This window comes from Macrobrachium nipponense, chromosome 13, assembly GCF_015104395.2.
Source record: "Macrobrachium nipponense isolate FS-2020 chromosome 13, ASM1510439v2, whole genome shotgun sequence".
NCBI lineage: Eukaryota > Metazoa > Arthropoda > Malacostraca > Decapoda > Palaemonidae > Macrobrachium > Macrobrachium nipponense.
In genome coordinates, this window is record NC_087206.1 from 54,656,605 (window position 1) to 54,661,604 (window position 5,000).

A 5,000-nucleotide genomic window follows, 5' to 3' on the forward strand; every position below is an offset into this window, starting at 1 on the left:
ATCTAGAAATGATAACTTTTCGTTATCTTCGAGCTCTATAGAAAAATTTATGTTGGGATGATAGCTCATAATGAAATTTAATGGCATAACAGTATGCTGCCTTTGTTTAAGATTAGCTAGCTTATCATTTATGTAGCGTTTGTAAAAGATCGGTCTGCACCATAGAGATTACTAAAAAAAATTGTTTCCATGAATAATTGTACATTATATATATGCATCTATTCAGTGAGTAATATGAATAAAAAAAATTGTAAATAGACCAGAACTATCCATAGCGTATAGAAGTAGGCAATTCTAAAGTCAGTATTTCAAAGGTTTATTTGCAAGGCGATAAAAAGTCTGTAAATACCAACTGCCATTCTTAGAAGTATTTACTTAGCTTCACCATCACCCCCTTTTAAGTATTTTTCCCCATTGAATTCTCCCGAAGGCTTTTCCTAACGTCAAGTAAATTAGCTCAATCACAGAAGTACTGCGTTGGCACGTGACTCCTTATTCGTGTTTCTGCTGCTGCTGGTAAATTTTGTCTCTCTCTTTGACCGACCCCACCTGCCTCCCCCTCCTCTCTCTCTCTCTCTCTCTCTCTCTCTCTCTCTCTCTCTCTCTCTCTCTCTCTCTCTCTCTCTCTCTCTCTCTCGTCTCCATAAACATGAATTTTGAATGCATAAGCAATGTACAGGTGAAATTTCTTAAAACTTTGGAGTGTTTAACTTATGTTACATGACACGTTTCATGTAAATACATACATTATTGTTATTGTATTGGTTTGCTTTTCTATTATTATTAAATGGCTTGTACGTTTATGAAAGAGTATTAGTAAAACAAAAGAGTACAACAAGGAAAATAATTCTGCTAACTTGGGAATGGGGTTTGCGCGTTTTGATGATGAACTATGATAGTTCATTGAGAGATTAATGATCATCAGGCCTTTTGGTTAGTTCACTGTTTATAGCCTTTTTAACGACGTGAATCGGAATACGTTATTCTGATGATTAAATGTCGATACACATAAATTATAATGTTTAAATTCTGTTAATGATATTCCTCTCGAGAGAGAAAAGCTTTAAAATGAAAGAGAGAAGTCGGTGTATTTTTGAGACCAAGAAAGGCAAATGTCTGTAAGCTCTGGTGATGATGTTCCTTTTAACCTTTAGTCCTATTCAGGGTCGGTTTTGTCTTTCCAGGCTCTTTCGACTTTTTTCTACATATAGGTTAGATTAACATAAAACTGCGTGTTATAGGTGTTCATGTAAAAAAAGTAACCTTTTAGGTGTAGTTTCAATGTTAACTGAACTACTACATTAAGTTTCCAATTGTATTTAGAATTTCATGATTTGGTCTGTGTCAGGTACCCCAGTGTTATTTCTTTCTGTTGCAATTTGTGATACCTTTCTGTTCTCTAATATGGAGCCTGAAAATTAAATTAGGATGAAAGCTGTTGTTTGCGGTTTGTTTTAGAAGTAGTTTTGTTGCTAATGGTTGTTTATGATCTCTGTTGACAAATGGCTCCTTCAATAATTTTAACTAGTTATATTTACGCTGCTTATTTTGTGTTATGTTGATGGCCAGCGTAGCTGTGTTCGTGTTCTAATGAATGAATGTGTTCCCAGACTACATGTCAGTAGCTGAAAGTAGTAGGTCGTTTGAAGTGCCAGCTATTCAGGTATTGGATCCTCGACAACTTTGTATTCGCGTCATACCTTTCCGTAATTTACTTTGCCCTTTTCCTCGCAGTAGTCAGTTTCAGTTATTGTTTAGGTTTGTTTGCCCCTTTGTGGTAAATTTTTATTCATAGGTTTTCCATAGGCGTTTCCTTTTCATTGTGGCGGAATTTCCTGTTTTTTTTTCTAATTTGAGTTGTTAAAACCTTTGTGACATCTCTTGTAAATTCAATCTGATTAGTTTTATCAGCTCCTTCTGGCGCCTGTTTTCAAGACTATGTTTACAGGATTTGCCTCTATGTATTTTGCAGCAAGCACATAGCTCATTGACTGGGGACGCGATCTACTTTACATGTAGGTTTTGTATGACTGTCGCTATAGGTAAGAACTTTATGACTGGTTATATAACCGATTTTTCTGTTAGAGAAATAGTAATGGATTAACGGAAGTCCCGCAAAGGAATTCACTTCATTTTCAACTAAATGAAGTTCAGCATCTCAAACAATGGTTGTCTTGGCTCCTGTTTTTCTTTCTTTCTTTCTTTATTTCTTTTTTGTGCTATAAGTAGATGCTAGAGTCGTGTTCCATTTTAGTCTGCGTCTTAATCTGAACTAGTTAAATGACTCTAAAACCACAAACCATTTTTGATGTCCTATGAACACTTAACTCTATTAATCAATTTGCAGGACTTGATTGATTGGAAGCGCTATTCCCGCGATATGATTGATTTATATAAAGGCGAATACCACAAATGCATTCTGAATGTATAAAAGCAGCAGTAAATTATTATTTAAAAAGTATTACGCAGTTTTCAAAATGAACGGTAAAATTGGCCAGGCAAAACGCCTATCTACATTATTAGCTTCCTGTTAAATGGTTACGTAACATTACTTGTTTCGTGTTGTGTGCATTACTCATAATTAATGTTGAATTGGTGGGATAGTTGGCTTGAGTTACGCTAACGCCAGTCATTTCCTTTTCGAAATATTAAGGACTAAAGTATGACATTTGTTCCTAATCAAGCCTGCCTCTACCTACACGCAGGAACTGCCAGCGTTTTGAAGTTATGCAAGTTTTTCCTTCCCAGGGGAAGCTTCATTCCAAAACTAATGCATTGACCTTCGTGATTAAGATGTGCAACAGCGAATGACAATTGAATATTTTAGGAATCTTATGAAAAGTAAAATCCAAAAGGTCTATGGTTTACTCTTCGTCCATCTACCCTCTCTTGTAATGTTAAACTTTTTTCTTTCTCATGATCAGTATTGTCGTCGCTCTCTGGTAGTGCTTCATTTTCGTTATATTTATAGCGCTCTGATCTCGATGATGCTTATTCGCTGTTATTTATAAATTCTCTCATTGCAGCTTTTCGTATGCTGATGATTGTGGTCCTGGTAAAACATGGTGGCATTTGATAGTTTCGTGCCTCTAAGACGATGGTCTTATAGACCTGTCTGATTTCGTTTAAGTGTTGTCCTCAGCTGCTCTTTGAGTCTCTTGCTCGCTTCATCAGGTCTTGGAGCTATTGATGCAGACATTATTAAGGGAGGATTAAACAATACTCTGGATATAGATTCCAAATTTGGTATCATTTTATGCTTCTCAGAAAATGGTCGTTTGTGCCCAATATTTTCTTTGATTCCTTATTACATCTTTAAGGATTCAAGTGGCTGTGGGTTTATTTCCGTTGTCGTCATATTGATCAATGAGCAACATATGTGTAAGGTTACGTAAAAAGAAAAATAGGTGTCCAAAGTCTTTTAAGGAGTACCTACGAAAAAAAGTGTAAACTTCTCGAGATAACAACGCCGTTACAGTGTGTCTTATTAATATGCAGTCATGCTGATGTTGCCCAGGCATACCAGGGCATGAGAGGCGCGGGTGTCGCCACAATAATTTGCGAAGATTGTGTACGAAAATTCATAATTATAGACTGCAAGAGTAGCAATGCGACTTAGGTAAGCAGTGTGGCCCATGACCCTCATGATTTCCTCAGGCCTGGGAAAAAAGGGTATTAAATTGCCCATTCCATTGACCTTTAATCTTAAAGGTAATTATGTCGAGGCTTAGAAACCTGTAGAGTCATACAATAAGAATTTCACTTGAGTGATTCTTTCAAATGTTCATTTGATTTAGAGGCCAAAATGTCTTTTTACTGAGTAAACTCTAGTTCGCTGCAAAAGCTTTAAGTAGATATAACGTTATGTCATGTAAACCAGTGGTATCAGGGCTAGTTATTTATGAATCGGTAGTCTGGCTAATTTGCGAACTTGATGTATTTATACCAGAATTGAGTGGAAGTTCGAGAAGTCATGGGGTAATGTGGCATTGTTAAGGTTAGCTTTTAAAAAAGTAGAGATCGAGGGCGTTTTGAAAGAAATGTCTCCCCTTCAGTTCGGAGGGTAACTCACGATGAAATCTGACATCGAAATGAGTAGGTGTCTGCTGAATTCGCTAGTTCTGAATGGGATTCTAGAAAAAAAGACACCTCAGGATTTCTTCTTAACAAACATCGGTTAAAATTTCCATCGAAGAAAAAATAACTAGCAACGAACTTGGAGGATTAATAGAGATCATATGCAAAGCGCTAGATAGTGGAGTTCCAAACTGTCGTGACGATAATTAGCTGCATAAATATTCTTTTTGCGATCAATCATATAAATCACAGGCTCCGTTTCCTACAATGGAAACTTCAGTTTGCTGGAACATGAATTAAACATCCCTGGTTGAATTTATGGCTATGAAATTTAGTATGAGGATAAGTGAATATGGAGATGATTTTCTTTTTCTAAAAGCTGCATAACTGTAATAACTTCGATCATGCCGAGGCAGCCAGTACTTTGTCACCATGTGAACTCTTCAGAGTAAACGCTCTGTCTAGATGTTACAAGGTGTACTGAGTAAACTAAGTTAATCAAGATAAGTTTATGTTGTTTAGTTTACCCGGAAAGCTAACAGCCTCGCGTGTATTTATAAGAAAAGTGTCTACATTTAATCTGAATTTTTCGAAGTTGCTAAGATTTTAGCTAAACTCCTACTCGTTAATGCATGTTCCGGGAAAGAGAGTCTCACATGAGGTGGGATGAATTTTGCAGATGTGGAGAAGACCTGAGCAACAAGTAGAGGCCGCCTCCGAATCAAATATTTAAACGTTGCTTTTCTCGTCCTCTCAGCTTGTCCCAATTACCCAGCCAGCTCGAGCGGTAATGATTTTCTTTTTTTACTTCTCTTCTTTACGCCAGGATATTTACTTACAAGGTCATTCAGATATGTGCTCGTATCTGTTTATTGTTGACAATTGAGTTTATGGAATGTTAAGCGGGAAATATATTTCTTTGT

The 5,000-nt window shown here is 36.6% G+C and overlaps 1 protein-coding gene across 1 annotated transcript in view; it reads left to right on the top strand.

Annotated features, from left to right (window-relative positions):
- LOC135225790 (mucin-2-like) overlaps window positions 1-5,000 on the top strand; it is a 332,803-nt gene that overhangs the window by 147,251 nt on the left and 180,552 nt on the right.